At 43.7% G+C, this 20,764-nt stretch overlaps 2 long non-coding RNA genes across 2 annotated transcripts in view; both read left to right on the top strand.

The window, feature by feature from the left end:
- LOC147830149 (uncharacterized) overlaps positions 1-20,764 on the top strand; it is a 95,358-nt gene that overhangs the window by 20,875 nt on the left and 53,719 nt on the right. The gene's annotated exons all lie outside the window — the stretch shown is intronic.
- On the top strand, positions 722-7,388 carry LOC147830150 (uncharacterized). The gene is made up of 2 exons (XR_015444381.1): positions 722-3,578; positions 3,898-7,388. It is a non-coding gene; the product is annotated as an uncharacterized LOC147830150 (long non-coding RNA).

Raw genomic sequence — 20,764 nt, 5'->3', positions numbered from 1 at the left:
TTCTAGACTTCCTTACAAAAGGCAAAATTAAGGTTTTCATCACAGTAGTTAACTTGTATGCAAACTTATATTACTAATTAAAGGGAGCAACTATGTTTTTATTGTAATTAAATAAAGGCACACTCTCTTCGGTAGCATGACTATTGACAATAGCAGACACTACTGTTTGTGTACATTTTTCTTATTCTCCCAACAACCCTACATATGAGTGTGATTGTTCTCATCTTATAGGTAAGGAAACTGGAACCCTAATATGTTAAATACTTTCCCTGAGGTCCCAAAACTAATAAAGCTGTAGCTGGAGTCTGATGTCACTTTTGCTGGGCCCCATGTTTCTGGAAGTAAGGCAGATCACCTAATCTCACTTCTTGTTTTGCATATGGGGAAACAGACAGTTCTCCAGACCTTCCCAAGGACACAGCCAGTGAGCTGATAGCAGAGCTGGGTCCAGAGCCCAGCCGGGAACTCCTCCTGATACCAGGACACTGTGCCTACTCCCAGGGAGAGCTGCACAAGAGAAACTCTCCAGTCTGTTGCCTTTTCCAGAAATGCCCAGGACAATTCGATACTCACTTGGGACCAAGGTGAATCTTGACCCCTACCTCACACCATACTTAGAAAATTAATCCCAGGCAAGCACTGATCTATGAAAGGTGAGACAGCAAAACTCCTGGAAGAAAAAAAAGAGAACAGCTTCACGATCTCATAAAAGATAAAATGTTAATCATAAAAGGATAATCATAGGGCCGGGGATCTAGCTCAGTGTTTCCACCACCTGCCTTGCAAGCGCAAGGACTGGAGTTCGATCCCCGGTACCAAAAAAAACAACAACAAACAAACGAAAAAAAAGATAATCCTAAAAGAAAAAATGTGTAAATTGAATTCAACTAAAATTAAGAATTTTTATTCATGAAGAAAGTGAAAAGGAAAGTCAGAGGGCAGAAAAGGAGTTCCCATCTATTAGCAAATGTTGAGATCAAATAAAACATATGTTCCTATGCCATAGCAAACATAAATCAAATTTGTATGCAAAATATGTATAAAAATCAAAACAAAACAAACATTTGGAAAATGTTTTTCAAACTTTCAGTGACAGTTTCTTATGTCTAAAGTACCCAAGTTATGGTTGTCTCCCAGTGGGGGTGGTCTCAGAGGCCTGGGGACTTTATTATCAATGAATCAGATTCTGAAAAGTGAACGAACTAACATGTTTTTCAAACTTCTGCTCAAGAACATTATTGAGACAAAAAGCAAATTCAGGACCAGTGTTTTTTAGAAAAATGAAACAATAGAGTTTTAAAATGTTAGACCGAATCTTCCCTAATAGTAAATTACTTATGTCAGTCTTTTAAAAATCATGGATATCAGTGCTTTTCAATTCTGAATATGCAAGGAATCAGCAGATTCTGACTCAGGTCTGTGGCAGAGCCTGGGAATCTGTATTTCTAACAAGTTTCCACTGTATGGATGTTGCTCAGCTGTGAGTCACACTTGGAAGAGCAAGTCCTTACAGTTCATATATGTGGGTCATTACTATTTATCTATCTATCTATCTATCTATCTATCTATCTATCTATCTGTCTATCTAATCTATCATCTACCTAATCTATCTATCTGTTACCTATCAGGCATCTGTCTTACCACAATCATACTAACAGTGTGCAGAAAGCAAAGGATCCCCATATCAAAGCAGAGTGTATCCCTTTTCATCTGTGATTTCCATAAACTACCTTCTCCTTTATTGGTTTAATGAAGCTTTATTAAAATTGTGAATGATCTATCAAATCAGCACATGAAAAGCAATCACCTAATTGTACTGAGGCTGAGGAAAGCTATTGCTGGGGCTAGTTTACCCTGGAATAGACAAACTTCAGCAAGTCAAATGAGGAGATTTTGTGTGGGCTGGAGCTCCTGTGAGAGTCTTTGCTGGTTGAAGCCTCCTCTTGTGCACAAAGGTGAAGACATTGTCCCAGTCTCCAGGGAGCTCACGAAGTCTGGAGGTGGACCACAGAGCAAGAAGAAGGGACAAAAACAATAAAATGGCAGTAAGAACAAATACAAATGGGAGTGGAGCAGAGAAGGAAACTGCTTCTGGCTGGGAGGCCCAGGAGGCACCATCCACATGGAGCTGGACTTTTCACACAGGGGCCTTCATGGTTGAACAGGTGTTTGCTGGACATCTGAGGGCAGTCTAGGCAGGCACCTGCCACCGCAAGGTCCAGCGTGCTGTGCTCGTGTGGCCCTGTCATTCTCGCCTGTGGCAACTATTCATATCCAAACCCAAGGAGAACAGTGTCTTTTCATGTTTAAACGAGCTCAGCCAGTGGGCACGTGGGAGGCCACAATGTCTTCCCTCGAAGGCCCGACACCTGCAGTTGTGAGAGCTGCTATGCACAGTGGCCTTCAGGACTGCATGGCCTCCTTTCCTTTCCTACATTTTCCCAGTGGTCCCCGTGGCCGTCTGCCCACCCCGGCCCTGCCTTCTGCGGGTCTTACTTTGCAGAGACATCAAGGCCTGCTGATGATGGTCAGTTTCCTTTTTTCCACCCTCACCAGTCCTATTTTCTCTGTGGGCCTCTCATTGCTTCAGAAGAGAATTTTGTAAGGGTTACCACCTGCCTGCCCCACGGCTCCCCGCACACAGGCTGCCTCTGGGCCACCCAGGGGCCTTCCCTCAGCCTCCTGTTTCCTCAGGCTCTGAGAGGACACAGTGGGGTCTCCCCCAGGGGCAGGGCCCAGCCCTAACTCCCTGCAGCTCTTCCTAGCGAGCTTCACACTACTTGGGCCTCCAGGGGGTGCTGCGCTCTGTTTACCACCCCAGGCAAGGTGGGGGTCAGACATTTTTTGTAATCTCTCCCAGAACGACTAAAACCACCCCAAAACCGTTAAACAAGACAGGACTGGAAATTTGTGCTAAACAAATGAAGGGAATAACCTGAAACCAAATTATACACCCAACAAAGCAGAGTTCTGGTGAGCGAAGGCCTCCCCACCCCACTTCCTGTGGTACCAGACACCTTCCCGTCCTTGAGTCCTTGAGGGGCTTCTGCACATCTTTCTTCCACTCACCCCGGAGACCCAGGAAAGCGAGGCCCAGAGAGCTCTCTCCTGCTTGCATCTGAACAGCAGGTCCTCAGATTACCAGCTTTCTGGACCCCCAAATGCCTGCCCGGTCCTGAGAGACTCTGATGAAGCCTCCATCCATGGCCTGCATTGCCGAGCTCTTCAAAGGGCAGCATAGGAAACCCCACTTTGGTAAGAGACAGATGCATAGGAATGGGGCGAATCTGTCACAGAAGTACCTGGAGTACCAATTCCTTAATTCAGTGGCCACCTGGTTTTCACCATCTGCCACCTCCCCAAGGCACAGGCCACCTTGCTCCTAGCTATCACTCTCCTATGGTGACAACTTTATTTTCCCAACTGCTTTTCTTGGCTGAGTAGGTGCTTGTCCCCAGAATGCCCTAATGGTTCTAGAACACTGGAGAGAGTGTACTGACAACTGTCTCTCTCTCTCTCTCTCTCTCTCTTTCTCGGCCTATGTCTAGGTGTTTCCCCAAAGCCTCATGTGGGCACAGGTGAGGAGTTTCAAAAGTGGGTGGATTAGGTGTGGATGTGGATTAAGGGTGTGGATAATGGAAGCCCCAACCTGGGTGTGGATGGCACCAATCAACAGGTTTGTAGCCTGGATGGAATAGAAAGGGAAAGGCAGGCCCACTGCTTGCTTTGTGCTGCTTCCTGCCTGCCTTACTGTACATGGACCGTTTCTCTTCTTGGATGCCTGCTGCCACTCCACCCTGCCTTGGTGCCTGCTGACTGTGGACTGAAACCTCTACAAACTGTGAGCTAAATAAACCTGTCCTCCCTTAACTCTGGGTGTCGGGTGTTTTGCCTCAGCAGTGTATCGGGAGTGGACCCAGGGCCTTGCACACATCTCCAGCAAGTGCTGTTCCACAGAGCTACACACCCGAAGTCCCTTTCTCTCTAGCTCAGCCACCACCCGTGGAAAATTTAGCTCTTAGAGCTCTCCAAGACCACCTTTCAAAGGAGTGTGGCCTTCCTTGTCCACTTTCCCCGTCAAGGGTGACCTTCCTCCTTTGTTTCTTTCTTTCTTTTTTTAAAAAAATTTTTCCATGCCAGGGATCGAACTGAAGACCTGCTCTTGGCAGGCAGACGCGGCACCACTGAGCTCCATCCCTGGCCCCGTGACGTCCTCCTCTGAATCGCACTGCATTCCCGGTGTGCTTTTGGAATCGCTCTTGCCCGGCAGCCCTACAGCTCACCTGCTGACCCCATGGTGCTCCCTCCACTTCACCATGGAAACCAGGCGTCCCAGAGAGGCTGGGGACTTGCCCAGAGTCACTCGCTGACTAGTGGCCCTGGAACTCTGACCAAGATGACCTCACTGCTTCATTTGTGCCTTCTTGGGGCACGCATCTCACTCCACTTTCTGCTGTAGTTATTTTTTTGGGTTTATTTTATTTGTTTGTATGCCAACTCTTAGGGAGTCTTTTCTTTTTAGCCGCTGGCACCAAGCTTCTAGTTTGGAATTTTGGCGACAGTCTCGATTTCAAATAGTTTATGCTACTATACAGATAAGTACTCGTGACTTAATTTTCGTAATGTGTGGTCAGTTGTCATAAATGTTCAGAACGCTTCAGGCAGTAAATAACTATCTGTGTAGTGAATTGAACGATAGGGGCAAACAAGGCTCATTTAAGATGTGAGTGTGTGTATAGACATGTGTGCATGAGAGAGATTGAAACCCCCAAGTAATACATAATACTTTGTTAAACTAACAAACACAGATTTCAAGTGGTGACCAAGTACTTGCGCCTGTGTATATTTTGGTACCGGGGAACGAACTTGGGTCCTTGCGCTTGCGCAGCAGGCGGTGAAACCACTGAGCCAAATCCCCGGCCCCCAAGGCCTGTGTATATTTTGAAGGAACCATGTGACACAGAATAAGAAATAACAGCTTTCGGCATCATTTCATTTCCAACATCACAACAGAGAGAGAAATCTGACTGCGCTGTAACTTCTTCTGTGAATGGTCTGCAACTGTTTTCTCTTGCCGTAAAACTGTCGCTCTGCCAACTTTCCTTCTGCTTCATTCTCATGCTGTAATTTCAGACTTAGTGCAGCTGCTGATTTGTGAGAATTGCTAATTACCATATTTTCTATTAATCTCTAGCATGACCCTCTAGCCCAGCTTCTGTTGGGAGGTACAACTTTTCCCAGGCATCTAGAAATTGGAAATTAGAGATCTGAAGGTATTTCTGTGGTCACTTGTAACATCAATTACCTTTTAGACTCTTACGTGTGTGGAAGCACTTTGAGAACTCCCCGAAAGGGTAGCACTTCCCAAATCACCTGCCTGGAGGAGCAAGGGTTAATTCCACAGGCGGAAGGCGAATCCTTAAGAACTGGAGACAGAATGAGGTGCTGCCTTCATTATGACCCATCCTCAACTTTGATTCCATTTCATTCTAGAGTTCAGAGCTCAGCTTTTGCCATTAAATCTCAACCTACGTCACCTTTAAATGCCAGGTAAGAGCTAGCCACCTTTGGAGGATACTGACATTGGCCTTCGGGTCATGTTTCTTCTTACCCTTCCATCGTATTCACTGTTTAAACTAAACACCCCCATCTTCCATTTGAAGTGATAATAGTTTTTTTCCGTGATAGAAGAACTGGGGAAAAGTTCTCAGAAGATCTAGCAATGGCAGCAGTTGATAAATTAAATCACACTACATGTTGTCATTCAGCAAAGCTGTTTACAGACAGAGCTATTTTGAAGCCATTAAAAAATGCTATTCATCTCCAGCTTGGCACCTCTCTGCCGTTTCTGGCCTGGTCCATGGCGTTAGTGATGAGATTAGTCTTGTGGCCAGCTTCCTCTCATTCTCCCGTGACACTAGGGGAGACTCTTATGGGAAGAAGGCAATTTATTTTAGCTTAACGGCCACATGGCTAACTATGCACACCAATTATACAAAGCAAATATATCAGCTTTTGCCATGGGAGGCAGGAGTTCCCTTTCTGGTCATTAATAATAAACTGTCTTCAGTAAGTAGGGCAACATTTACCAAATAAAATGGCCTATTATAGATGGTCCCCCAGGCAGCTGAGAAGCCGAAAGAGCAAAGCCAAAAAGGCTGGTGCTATCATTTGACCTTGCTGGGCTATCCTGGAAGCATCTTGAAACCGGCAGAAGCTGTGGCCCACTGACTCTGTGAGCAGAACCATCTCGTCTGCAATGAAGTGGCCTGGTCTTTTTTTATATTGAAATTCCGTTGCTTCCTTTCCTGGCAGCTGCAATATCCAAAACCAGGAGGAAGTACATTAGAGCCGGGAAGTGTCAAAGTTGATCTACTGCCAAGTTGGGGTGGGAGGGCTGGGCAGATTCAGACTCCCCGAGCCCCCTTACCAGGTTCCCCACCATCGAAAACCCTTGTTCCTTACCCTCCTGGAACTTTCTGGAGGCTCATGTTTGCTCGATTGCTTAGTCCATCACTTGGTCTAAGGTTACTTATTTAGAGTACTCTTTTGCAGCTGTTTTAATAAGCAAAATCCCTGAAAAGGTGCTGACATTTTAATATGTCCTATTGATGCTTTATATTGAGAGACAGCAGGCTTTGCACTGCATTCAAAGCCCCTGCAAAGCCTGGGGACTTTGCCACCTCACTGACACAGGGGCGTAATTGCAGCAGACGTGCAACATGTTTGCTAACATGCGCTTTCATATTGAAGACAGCTGACTGACACCTAATTAATACTCACTGTTGTTATAAGGTAGGCGTGGACGCCCTTGCTTCTCAGAGGCAGTGGAGTGATCAAATCCAAAGCCCCAGGGGTGGAGATTGTGCTTTTGATGAATTCAGCAAAGGGCAGAATGGTGAAATTGTAATGATAAGATAAAGCCATAAATAATAATAGTGTGATGAAACTTGTGGCTTCTCAGTTGGCTTGGGATGTAACCCAGTGCTGGTGTTTTACCAAACTCCATTCAAAGTCTCCTCTGGCCAATCATATTCGTGAATTAAACGCATGGATGCATCCCTTCCAAAAAACCACCCAGGTTGGGATGATGAGCACCAACTTGGCAGCTTATACACTGTTTTGGAACTTCTGAGCACTCTTAAAATGTTTGAAATGTTTTAGTTTTAAAAAATATTAGTTATAAAACACATACTCATTGAACAGCAATTATGTGCAAAGCATGAAGCTGGGTTCCTATTCCCTTTCCTCCTGGACTTACTGTTTAATAGAAATAAAAAGACACAGGGCTGGGGATTTAGCTCAGTGGTTCCACCGCCCGCCTTGCTAGCGCAAGGACTGGAGTTCGATCCCCGGTACCAAAAAAAAAAAAAAAAAAGAAATAAAAAGACACAGACAATCATCATGAGATATCAGCAATCCAGTTTATATACAATGTGAATAATCAACTTGGTAAGAGATGTGAGGAAAAACTTTGTGAAAGGAACAAATGGAAATTAAGCCAAAATGGACTTTCATACTTGTTCACTATTCATTACCTTAACCCTTTTGGTATTAGGTCATAGTCATGGGACAAATTTAGTAGTCATTCAACAAAGCCAAAGGTGTGGGTGGTACCATCCAATAGGCTTGTAGCCTGGATAGGATAAAAGGGAAAGGGCGACTTGATGCTGCTGTCTCCTGCCTGTCCTGCCGTGGACTATTTCTCCTCTGCCATGCCACCCTGCCTTGGAGCCAGTTGATTATGGTCTGAAATCTCCACAAACTGTAGGGTAAAATAAACCTTTCCTCCTTTAACTTGTGTGTGTCTAGTATTTTATCCCATCTAGGCTACAAGCATTTTGGGTGGTGCCACCCACACCCATGGTGAGCCTTCGCATCATCCACACCCAGAACTATGCTAAACCAATAAGTGGACTAATTTAGTTATCACACACCCTTAATCTATAGTCTCACATTTTAGATCCATCCGCCTCTGAAAAGCCACCTCTTTGAGTGCATGAGGCTTCGAGGGGGGGACTTCTAATGACCTCCTAAAGGCCCTGCCTCTTTATGTTGTTGCATTGGGAATTACATTTCTTTTTCTTTTTGGGGGAAGGTTCTTTTGAGATGATCTCACTATGTATTTCAGGTTGGCCTGAACTCAAGGCAATCTTCCTGCCTCAGCCTCTCAAGCTCTGGGATTAGGGACATGTGACATCATGCCTGGCTTGAAATTAAATTTCAACATGAGTCTTGGAGAGAACACAAACACTCAAATTGCAGCTTGAAATTAATAAGTAATAATTAAATAAAACCAATAAATCCTATAGGAACAGTGCTTTAATTTGGGGAAACATCAAGAAATGAAAGACTTTAGAAATTGTTGCTTGGCTCAATGTAAAATTCTACTGGAAAGTTCTATAATGATAACACAGAGTCCAAGTTTGAAAAAAAAACCCTCCTTCTTCTTGTCCATTCTTATCTTACTTCCACTTGGGGAATGGGACTTCTGCCTAGAGTGAAGAGAATGTGCCTTTCCGGGGGAGAAGCTGTTACCTGGCACCAGGATAAAGGTGTTCAGTAGTGAAGGTAAATCAGTGTGCTCAACATTTTATTATTGTCTCCTTACTTAAAAGGGAGACAGGAGACATGGTATGAAAATATCACCAGCAATTATTGTTTTCCTTTCCCAACAGCAAAGGGCTTAACAGAGCAGGAAGAGAAAAGAAATTAAAGCCACCAAGGATAGTGATGGTTCAAGGAAAAATGCACAGGAATTCCCGGTGTGCAAAGGGAGATGTCACATTCCCTAACCAAACCCTTGCTTTTCTCTTACTTTATTCCACTCACGCTGAGATGGAAGTAGTATTAACATCCAGGTGAGCCCTATGAGCCAGGTGAAGTGGGTTTTTTTGGTTTTTTTTGGTACCGGGGATCAAACATGGGACCTTGAGCTTTTGAGGCAGGTGGTGGAACCACTGAGCTAAATCTCTGGCCCCAGGTGAAATTTTAAAAGGAGGGAAGGTTGTCCTCACAGAAGCAATGGCTTGGTTGCTCGGTTGGAATTGGAAGAATAATTCAAAGTTTGAGAGCATCTTTCAGAAGACATTAGAGCAGATGTGCAACCTGTGAGCTGCAAGCAGCCCTGGACAGCTAGTAATGCGGCTCTACAAGATCCTAAACTTTTAACGTTATTGTTTGACCGATAGCAATATTTTTCATGACCGGATTGCATGGTGCTGACATGTAGACAGCATAGGTGACACAGGAATGCTGTGTTGGGGAGGGCGCAGGGCAGGGCTGACACACCTGCACCCACTGCACACAGTTGATTCAATTGAGACCTGCCACATGACAAGCATTGTATCTAGATGTCTCCTTAAAGCCTCATGTGGGCACCAGTAGGGCTTTTCAGAGGTGGCTGGATCTAGGGTGAGTGATGCTGGGATTAAGGATGTGTGATTACTAAATTAGTCCACTGATTGGTTTAGCATAGTTCTGGGTGTGGAATACAGAAAGGTACCCTAGCCTGGAAGGGTTAAGAGAGGCAGGTTTGCTGCTTGCTGCCTTCTGCCTGCCCTACTTTACCATGGACTGTTTCTCCTCTGCCATGCCACCCTGCCTTGGAGCCAGCTAACTGTGGACTGAAACCTCTACAAACTGTAAGCTGAAATAAACCTTTCTTCCTTTAACTTTGAGTGTTTAACATTGTCTCAGCAATGAGAAAAGTATCCAAGACAAGCACTTGTGTGACAAGGTTAGTAAAACACAGTGATTACCCATAGTAGAATTTCAACTACAAATCTGTGTGCTGGGTGAAGACAGGCATGTATTGTTATTAAGAAGACATGTAAGTTTTCTTATTTAATTATTAAGCTAGAGCTTATTGTGTTGTTTTATAATATAATTTAAGAAATTAAAATATAGAAATACAGAAGTCTTGTTAGTTATGCACATTAACTATATTACAGATTTTTTTTTTGGTACCAGGGATCAAACTCAGGACCTTGCATTTATGAGGCAGGTGTGGTGCCGCTGAGCTACATCCCCAGCCCCCTATATTATAGATTTTATACATGGCCTGAGACAATTCCTCTTCAGGCGGTACTACCCAGGCAGGGCAAAAGGTCAGACCCCCAGGAAGGAGACTTTTTAACAGAATTCCAGGAAGAGCTGAATTAAAGATCATATTCACCAGCTCCAGCAAGAGAAAGGCAGGAAGGAGAACACAGACGATCTGAACATCAACAGAGGAAAGGATTGGGAGAGGAATGAGTGAAAATCTACTTATATTTTGTGCATCAGAACTCAATATGATACCCGGGAGATGTTCAAATGTGTTTATTAAATGAATTAATGAGTGAGTGCATTTGATGTCCTTTTAACTCTTTTACATACAGCACAAAACTTTCCTTTAAAAATTTTGACTTTGTTACCAGTATATACATGGGTCACTGTTAGGGAGGCAAATAACACTGGTCACTAAAATGTGAATTAAAATGTCTGAATTTTTAAAAATGCTAGATTCTCAGGAGCAAAATCATATGTATTTTATTATTCCCTGTATCAATATTTTATATGAGAAAAGAAAGCATGAACAACTTCACAGAATTAAATAGAATTAATTTGTCATAATAAAGTATCTGTGATTTAAGCTTAAAAAAAAAGAAAACCTACTTGTATAACATTTGGGCAGGTAAAAGGTCCACATAGAGCCATTTCCACACAAGAAGAATAAAGTGAAAGAAGAAAAAAAAAGAATAAGATAAAAAAGCCAGGCATGGTGGCGCACACCTCTGATCCCAGTGCTTGGGAGGCTGAGGCAGGAGGATCAGGCTGGGGTACATAGTGAGTTCAAGGCCAGCCTGAACTATATAACATAACCCTATCTCAAACAAACAAACAAACACACACACAACAAAAAATAATAAAATGATACCACAAATATGAAATGATGCAGTGAAAAGAAAGTAAAAGAATTAACATAGCTTTAAAGAGAATATACAGAAATGTTTTTGGGGAAAAACAAAGGGAAGAGGAATACTCTGCTAGAAAAGCTTTATCCTCTCAGCATACTGAAAATGGATAAAAATCTCCAAACAGCAAAATGGTCTAAGATAGATCTAGATCTCTCTTGATTTAGGGTGAAAAATTCCCTTTAAGGGTTACACAGGATTTTACCTTCCCATTGATGCTTAATTATATCGTTCTTACATTTTTTATTATTAAAATACAACATGCTGACTGCATTAAAATGTAAAAGCCTCAGTAGGACAAAGGCATTATAAATAAAGACAAAAATAAGTAGCAGAGGGCCAGGGGTTTAGCTCAGTGATACCACACCTGCCTCGCAAGTGCAAGGTTGTAAGTTTGATCCCTGGTACAAAAAAAAAAAAAAATAGCAGACTTGGAAATATATACAACAGACATTTAGTGACAAAGGAATAATATAGTCCACCCCAAAAGAAAATGGACAGAGGGTATACTTGAAGGCACAGGCAGTTTTAGAAGATGAAAATCAAGTGTCTAGTGAACATGTAAAATTACAAGCAACCTCACTTAGAAAAAGCAAATTAAATCAATGGAGTATGCATTTTGCTTCTGGAAAGATGAAGTAGAAGTACTTCTCCCTATTCCTCCTGCTAAGTACAGCTAAAACCTCTAGCCGTTATATATAAAATGGTACAAGACCACGAAGAACGTAGATCAGCTAGAGACCTCTGTGAATACTCTGGGTTTTCTTCTTGTCTTATGTGTCCCAGGTTGGAAATTAGAGAAGTGTGCAAACAGACAATGCCAACAATCAGGAACCAAGAGATTCCAGGGGAACTGCTCGCTCTACTCAGCAGACCGTGTTGGGCAGCCTGGAAAGACAGAAAACTCTTAGACAACCACTGATCAACCCCAGCCAGACATCACTGAAAAAGGTCCCCAGTCTCTGCCACCAAAGTCCACCATGGGGCCTTGACCCTCACTATTGACAAACTCTAAATTCTAGAGAAGAAGGATGGCCATTCTGATCAGCAGTTGATGATTGTTTATTAGGTCTAAACTCATGCCCAGTCTTAAGAGATTCTAGGTGTCCATCAAAAAACCTCCGTGTCCACAGGTAAGGGACATGCAGAGGTATTCACTGCAGTGTCGCTTGTAAGAAGGAATAGCTAGGACAGCCTAAAGGTCCACCCTGAGTGGAATCATCATGGTATCGTCATATAAAAATATAGCCATTAAGAGGAATTAATTAGATCCGTTTGTATGAGCATAATGAGATTTCAAAAACATAGTGTTGCACAAAAAAAGCAAGTTATAGAATAACACATTAAAGCAAAAAATATAAGACAGGGCTATGTTTTCAGATAAATATGTATGAATATAAAGATATTAAAATCAAAGGCATAAATATGTCACAGAAAATCCTAACGGTGCTCACATACGGTGAGAAAGAGGGGAGCGAAAGGATAATGTATTCATCAGGTATCACATGGGTGAGTAAAATTTAACATGAAAAAATAAATATTTTGATAAAAGTGAAAATTAATATTAAAATTAATATAAATATTAGTTAATTAATTGAATAAAAATTATTATTTAAAGTTTATCATTTTGGCTGCACAAGTGGTTCTTCCACAAATAGTGACATGTTGGTATTTTCCTATGCATATATTAACATAAATGAGTATGTATTTGCATGTATGTGCATGATTTTTTTCCTTTTTTTTAATAGACTGTGTCACTATGTTGCCCAAACTGATCTCCATCTCCTGGGCTCAAGTAATCTTCCTGCCTTAGTTTCTCAAGTAGCTGGAACTATAGGAACGTGCCTCCATGCCTGGCTTGTGTATAATTTTGAATGCAACATTTTTAGAAACTTAAAGCCTTATTCTATGGTATAAAAGCTAAAAAGAGATTATAGCCAGTGAGACAGGGCGGCCAAGGAGGACTGCCTGTCCTCATGAGGGAAAAGTGGGAGGTGACAGCTGACATTCCCTCAGGTGGCCACAGCTTGTCAAATACTCTTCTACGGTATGCCTTGTGAACTGCTCCCCTCAGGAGGAGTTGAGGGAAATGGTAGGTGTCTCCTGGCAAGAGCTCAAAGGTCCAAGAGAGGATGAGGGGCAGCCTTCCTGGACAGGAATTGTCAGGGGGGTTGATGGATAGCTTTGCATCCCATTCAGGCCCTTGACTGAACAACAGCAACAGCCATCACCATAGCAGCAGTAGCCCGCCACAACTTCGAAGGCTTCTGCACTGCTTATGTGCACCAAGTAGTTATATAAACTCATTTAACTCTCCATGGTGCCAACTTAGAGACAGCATGAAAAGTGATAATGTGAAACAGCAATATCATATGTAGTGCAGTATTGTCAGAAGCAAGAAGATCTCCAAATACCGGCATAAGTTGGGAAAACTGGTTAAGTTCTCTCATTAGCATGAAGACCACGCAAAGTGCTGCACGCCTGACAGCCGCAGCCCTGTGCTCGCTGGGTGGGCAAGAGAAATGACAATGCTAGGCTTCTGCTCTGCCTGAGTGGGGCGAGGCACAGTCCCTGCCTGGGCAGGCTGACAAGCAGCCCGGATATTAATATTTATTGCCCCATTTAACATTCGCAGCCCGGATAGCAATTTGGAGTGATCTTTAACTGGGAAACAGATAAACTGCTGATCTGGAGGCAGGGTCAGCCCTGTGGGTACGAGAGGTGCTTCTGCTACCAGAGGGGAAGCTGGCCAAGGTGACGTTGGAAATTTTATCTACTGTATTTATGATTCCACTGCACACATATTAGCCATATGCCCCTTGCCCTGAGGAAATAATGATGCAAAAAGAGAGAGCAGGAACAAACTAAAGCACCCTTTCTGTCTCACCTGTCTTGGAGGAGACAGGGATGTATTTTGTATTCCTTGAGGGGTGATCTTCTGAGAAACAAAAACTCTTTCCACATACTTGACCCCTAACTAGTTCACTCTTTGGGATGTTAAATATGATGTGTTTTTTCCACTTAACAGAAGACAGGCTTAGTGGCTTGAACTCCTCACACAATAGGAAGTCAGTGCTATAAGATCTTTGACCCCAAGACCAGACCTTCTCAGCTCAAGTTCCATGGAGGGTTGAGCAATAATCCAGTGTGCTGAAGTCACATACAGACAGCCACTGGGGCCAGAGTCCAGTCAGGCCCAGGGCTCCTCTGGTTAGAGGCTCCTTAGGTCTCCTTTCAAATGCCCTAGAAAGGCTCTTCACACTGCCTCCCAGAGGTTGCCTGCTGCAGGGATCGGGTGTATTGGGATCTGGGGAAGGGGGAACATTTGAAAAGGCAGCTACTGTAATTTTGTGATCCACTTTTCTGTAGGAAAAAGGAAAGAAAATGCCTATTGATTGCATACATGAAGACAAATAATGAAATCAAAATCTCTTTGAGAAGAACAGGACATTTTTGTTTTTCCAAAAGGATGTTGACTTGAGAAATATTGCCCTAAAGTTTGAACTTTCAAGTCTGGATGGAACACGTGCTGGGTAGGAAGCTCAGCGATTAGGCAGGCAGCCTTTGGAGCCAGACTGTCTGGGTTCAAATCCTGGCTCTGTGTGCGACCTTGGCAAGTTGCCTTAAAATTTCTCAATCCCCATTTCCTCCCTTGTAAAGTGAAAATGTGGTAGTAAAAGCTTATTATAAGGTGTCTTGGGAATTAAATGATATAATTTATATTAAGTAGGAAAGTGTCAGACACATCGGAAGTGCTCAGTGATTGTGGATATAATTAAACATCATTTTTTGATTTCTTGATTTTTTTTCTTATTCTAATTAATCTTTTCAGGAACTTCAAGTTTTGGACCTTTAAGTTTTTGCCAATGTTCAATGCAATTCAAAAACCCCTTTTTTGTAGTTCTAATGAATATATAAAGATGACAGTTAATCAGAGATAGTCCTGGTGAAATAGTAATACTACACCTTATGTTCTCTGTGCCTCTTCCTATTTTTACGGAATAAAATCTTGAACCCCTGCAAAATGTTTGGTTTGTCTATCACAGACTGGATATTCTTAGTTGCTTATCCATACGCACCCTCCAATCACGACACCCCTCCTGATAGAACCCAAAGTCACTACTGCCGTGTACTTCAGGGGAAATGAATGCTGCCATTGGGGATGAATTCTGGGTAGTTGAAACCAAACTCCATTTTCCCATGCTGACTGCTGGTTTAGAAATAGACACAAAACCTGCTGAGAAGTTGTAGGGATCTTCTGCTTTTTGACTCCTAAGAAAGGCACATAGGAAGGGATGCCCTTTCTTCCTTCTGTCGTTGTCTTGCTTCTAACACACGGCACATGAAATCTGCATTAAGAGTCTTAAAATAAACTAGAAGGCAGAAATGTCTCTGTCATTCTCCCGGTTCTCCTCTTCCATTTCCCTAGTCACCCCTCTGTTCAAACCAACCCCAAGTAATCCTGTCAGCTCTCCTGACAAAAATGATCTGTCCCTGCAGCCATTCCAGCTTCCCTCTGTGCCATCCTCCTGCTTGCTGCTAGGCCAGGCCACAAAGGCTCCTGTGCTTCCAGAACACCCATTCATTCATCCCAGGCCTTTTCCCTTTGTCCTGCTTCTCAGATGCTCTTCCCTACTCTGCAGGTGGGGGGCTTCTTGGCACTCAAGTTGTGCCTCAAGTGTTCCCTCCCCAGTGAGCCATCCTCACCAAGGAGTCCTCCCCTACTCTAAGTTTTTTAGCATTGACCCTTTCCATGTTCCTTATCACATCTGTCACTAGCTGAAGTTATGATGTTCACATTCAGTTTTCTTCATCAACACAAGTCCACAATTTATTCAGATTTCTTTAGTGTTTGCTTAATACTCTGTTCTCATCCAAGACACCATCCAGGAATGTTACAATGGGTTGTCACACCCCTTTAGGCCCTTTTTGATTATGACAGTTGCTCAAATTTTGTTTTTGATGGCTTTGACAGTTTTTCTTTTTCATGCTGGCCTTGAACTCACAATGTAGCCCAGCCTGACCTCAAACCCACCATGATCCTCCTGCCTCAGCCTCCCAAGTGCTGGAATTGTAGGCGTGTACCACCATGCCTGGCTATTTTGACAGTTTTGATTAGTACTGGAGAAGTACTTTGTAGGACGCCCTTTTATTGGAGTTTGTCTGATGTGTTTTTCACATTGGTGCTGTAAGTTTTAGGGAGATAAAGAACAGCAATAAAAGGCCATTTTTTCGCTTGCGGTCCAGGGTTACCACCACCTTCTTACTTGTTAGTTGGTCATCTATGGACCTACTGTTAGAATGCTAAATTACATGAAAGTAGAACATTGGTTCTTCTCAGAACTGTACCCCTAGGACATAGAATAGTGTCCAACACATAGCAAGCTTCATTATTAGTTCACTGAAATGACGAATAAACTAGAAAAAGAGACCAATCACTGTCTCCTGTTTTTACAATTAAAATGAAATGTGGGTGAGATGATTTGTTGATCATAGGTCAAAGGCACTAATAATCTGGCATATCCATGAGATAAATCTAAACCCTCATGCAAATAAATAATTAACCCAAGCCCAATGGCACATTCAAAATCATTAATAAAAATTGATTTTCCTTCACTGTAGGGCTGTGTCTTTCTGCTGTACAAGAATGCTATCTGCAGAGTCAGCTAGGATCTATGTTTTAATTCACATTTACCCAAGGTCTTCCTTCTCTGGAATGGTGCCAGCCCCTGTGCCATCGTTTTTCTCTGTAAATAGTTGGCTTGGCTGGCTTAGGCAGGAAGAGGGCCGGGTGACTTCCGTAGCTGAGCTGAGGAAGGCAGCGAGTCCCTCAGAACGAGGAGGTTCACCACCGTGAGGAGCTGGGCTCACCTGGGGGCGATGCGGGGAAGATTCCAGATGTAGGAGAGCAGGAGAAGAAGAAGCTGTTGGCAGCCAGCTAAATGCCTTTCCAGGAACATGATGGAAACTGATTAAATATATATGGAGTCGCATGTGTTGAGAGAGGGAAACCTGGGGGAGTTCTCTGGCCATAAGAGCACCAAGCACCAGCGCAGGCTCCCTGGTGGTCAGAAAGGAAGTGTATTTTCTGGACTGAGCTTTCACAGAGTGAAGACCCTGAAAGGAAGAACTATTTGTATTCCATTCCGATTGCATTTAACTTTTTCTTTTGGAAGCCCCAGTAAGCCAAGGAACGTTTGTCAAGGCTTCAGGATGAATGAGGAAAGCTTTTGTGCATTAAACTTGCAGATATTCCGAAGGGCTTACTGGAAAGGCAGCTGTGCCTGGGGGAGGAAGACGTCCACTGTAGCTGGCCAGCAGTGGGGGCTTAGCTATTATCACCTCCGAGGAGCCCATTTCCTGATGGCTGCTGACCTCCCAATCAATTTATTTGAACGTGAATTTCCCTAGGTAATTAGCTGCATTTCGCATCGCTGGTCGGTGTTGACTTTTCCTAGCATTCCTCCGAGTAGGGGACTTATAGTTCAAATGCCACACCATCATAGGAGAAGATTAGCTAGCATAATTCATGTCTTTCAGTTATGCCTTTACAACACATTTCAAGTTTCTGAGAGTTTAATATGCTGCCAAAGGGAGGCATCATGGATTTCACACACAGCATTTTTAGGAGAAAGGAAACAATCTCAATGAGGCACATTCCAGTTTCGGAAAAGTAATATGTGGGACATTTTACAGTGCAGAGCTGAGGGAATTTGAGCTGTGAAACACCAAGGAAGTGCTCGTGGACCGAGAATTCCCTGGCAGCGACCTCATCTGCAAAGCCGGTCATCTCGCTGGTGACCACCCTGCCTCTTGGATGCTGGCTGCAGTGTTTGAGTTTCAGCTCCCCCGGGCTCCTCACCCAAGCCAGTCTTGGAGTCAGCCTGGAAGGCCGTGTGCTCCATCTCTGTCTGGCGCCTCTGCCAGCTCTGCCCGGACAATCGCGGTGGCCTGCCAGCCCGCTCCACTCCCGAACCTCTCTGACAGGCTCCCAGAGGGACAAGCATTCTCTCCAGCTGCCACTGCTTCCCACCTGCCAGGTTTCTCATCCCGGCCTACATCTGCTCCTATCCAGGATTCTCTGGCTCCCTCTGTCTACTCTGCCCTCACTTCCTGTGCTCTTCCCCCAGGAACAGAAGTTCTCACCCTGGATGTGCATCTTTTCTCTGTCACAGTGGAGGAAGGATTCTGGGATTTTATAGGTTTAGTCCAGCATTCTACATCCCCAACACCTCACATTGACACCAGCATTGTAGTAGCAGCCATTTTTTGAGCCTGTCCTGTGTGCCAGGCACTGTGCCATGTGTATATAAACTCCCCACTGAGACAGACTCTTTTATTATCCCCTCCTGCAAGTGAAGGCAGTGAAACTCAATCTCTGCATCCCTGGCCCATGTTGACACTAGAAAAGAAGAGCCAGGACCCCCCACCCCCACCCCTGGTGTGCCTGGCTGCATGGGACAGATTCCCACGGAGCTCTGGTGGCCTCTCCTTTGGCCGGAGGTCCCAAAGCTATTGTGAAAATGGCTGCTGTGAGGGGGCTCATGGTTTCACGGAGGGGTGAAGGGGAGAGGATTCAAGGGTGCATCCAGGACCCCAGCTGGAGAACTCTGGACAGTGGTACCTTTGATACATGTTGGCAGGAGAAAACGGCTTCAAGGTCTTCGTGACCTGGCATCCTATCATCGCTTTGAAAAGCCTGAGGCACTGGTCCAATGCTGCAGCCCTCACTTTCCTGAGCTCCTTGACCCAGGGACCTTGCCTTGGACTCCATTTCAGCCACCTGCCTCTTGGGTATGCTTGTTCCTACATTGCACAGAAGTTCCCGTATAGGAAATCCCCACCGCTTGGACACTGTCTGTCTGCCCTGGATCACACTGAGTGCCCTGGCCTCCAGCTTGGCCTTCTCCTCACGTGTACCCCATCTTTATTCTTCCCGGACACCTGGAAGGTGTGATCCCTGGTCACCTCTCTGGCTACAGCCTTCCCTCTTTTTGACACTTTATTCCAGGAAAAGTAAACTATTCCATCAGATATTTCCCTGAGCCTAAAATCCCATTCATTGAAAAGACAATAATGTCTAGAATAGATTTTTCGGAAGATGGGAAACACCACCTCTTCAATATGCACAGTAATTGGGAGAAATAGTTGTATTTCCAAAATGGTAAAAGTGGGAACAGCTCTGTCTCCATAGAGAGAAGTTACATCCTCTATGCAGGTCCAAAAGGAAGAAAGGAGAGAATCACATTAGTCTGCTCAGGAGGCCATAACAAAATATCAAAGACTGCATGCTTAAACAGCAGCACAACATGTATTTGCCTTCTATTTCTGGGATCAAGAAGTCCAAGTTGAAGGCACCAGCTGGTCTGGGGTCCACGAGTGCTGCTCCCTGGTTTGCACGCAGAGAGTCACCTTCTGCCCCGCCCGCCGGTACATTTTAGGTATACAGTACAGTTACATTCATCATTGGGATCTTGTACCTTTACATGATGTATCTTGGTTCTTATTTTTACCCCTTCCCCTGCCCTCCCTTCAACCCCTCCACCCCTCTCTATTTACAAAGACTTTATTTTCATTTTTTCCTTTTCTCATATTTTTTCCTTTCCCTTCTTTCTTTTCCCCTATCCCTCACACTTCCCCTACCCCTTTAGACCTTTTCTTCCTATTTCACATTATCAGTTATTCATTTTGATCCTTATTTACACTTTCAGTTTTTCACACTAGAGAAACTATTCGGTATTTACACACAAGTGTCCTATTTATTTCACTTAAGAGTATTGCCTCAATGTGCATCCATTTAGCTATAAATGTCTCTAGTTTCTCATTCTTTATGGCTGAGTAGTACTCCAAAAAAACCCCACATCTTTATCCAGTCTCCAGTCAATGGGAACTTGGGCTGCTTCCAAGCTTTAGCTGTTACAAACTGTGCCTCTATGAACATGGGTGCACATATATCGCTGTGGTATGATTCTTTTAATTCTTTTGGGAAGATCCCCAGCAGAATAGCTGGATCAAATGGGACCTCTAAACCTAGTTTTTGGAGCTATCTCCATATTGATTTCCACAGTGGTTGCACCAGTCTGCACTCCCACCAACGGTGGAGAAGGGTTCCTTTCTCCCCACAGCCCCGCCAGCATCTGTTATTGGTTGATTTCTTGATAGCAGCCATTCTTTCTGGAGTGAGGTGAAATCTCAGCATTGTTTTCATCTGCATCTGTTGAATGACCAGTGATGCTCAACATTTTTTCATATGTTTATTTGCAGTTTTTACTTCTTCGTCTGAGAAATGTCTGTTCATTTCAGATGCCCATTTTTGAATTGGGTCTTTATATTTGGGGGGTCTGATTTTTTTAAAGTTCTTTATATATTCTAGATGATAGACCTTTGTCTAAGGAACAGCTGATAAAATTTTTTCCCACATTGTAGGTTGTCTCTTAGCTCTGTTGGTAGTTTCTCTTGCAGTGCAGAAGTTTTTTAATAAGATGAGATACCAGTTGTTGATTCTTTGTGCTAGTTTCCATGCTACTGAGGTTTTGTTCATAAAGTCTTTTCCTATGTCAGTGTCTTCAAGAGTTCTACCTAACTTATTTTTCCAGCAAGTTTAGCATTTCTGTTTTAATATTCAGATCTTTAATCCATTTTGATTTTAGTTTAATGCATGGTGAAAGATAGGGGTCTAGTTTTGTTTTGTTTTTTGGTACCGGGGATCGAACTTAGGACCTTACCCTTGCAAGGCAGGTGGTGGAACCACTGAGCTAAATCCCCAGCCCCAATGGGGGTTTAGTTTTAATCTCTGACAGGTTGCA

This window comes from Heterocephalus glaber, unplaced genomic scaffold (assembly GCF_053883595.1).
Source record: "Heterocephalus glaber isolate CG9 unplaced genomic scaffold, H.glaber_assembly_v1.0 deba00000331, whole genome shotgun sequence".
Taxonomy (NCBI): Eukaryota; Metazoa; Chordata; class Mammalia; order Rodentia; family Bathyergidae; genus Heterocephalus; species Heterocephalus glaber.
Note: the sequence above shows the minus strand (reverse complement) of the source record. Positions and strands in the feature narration are given on the sequence as shown.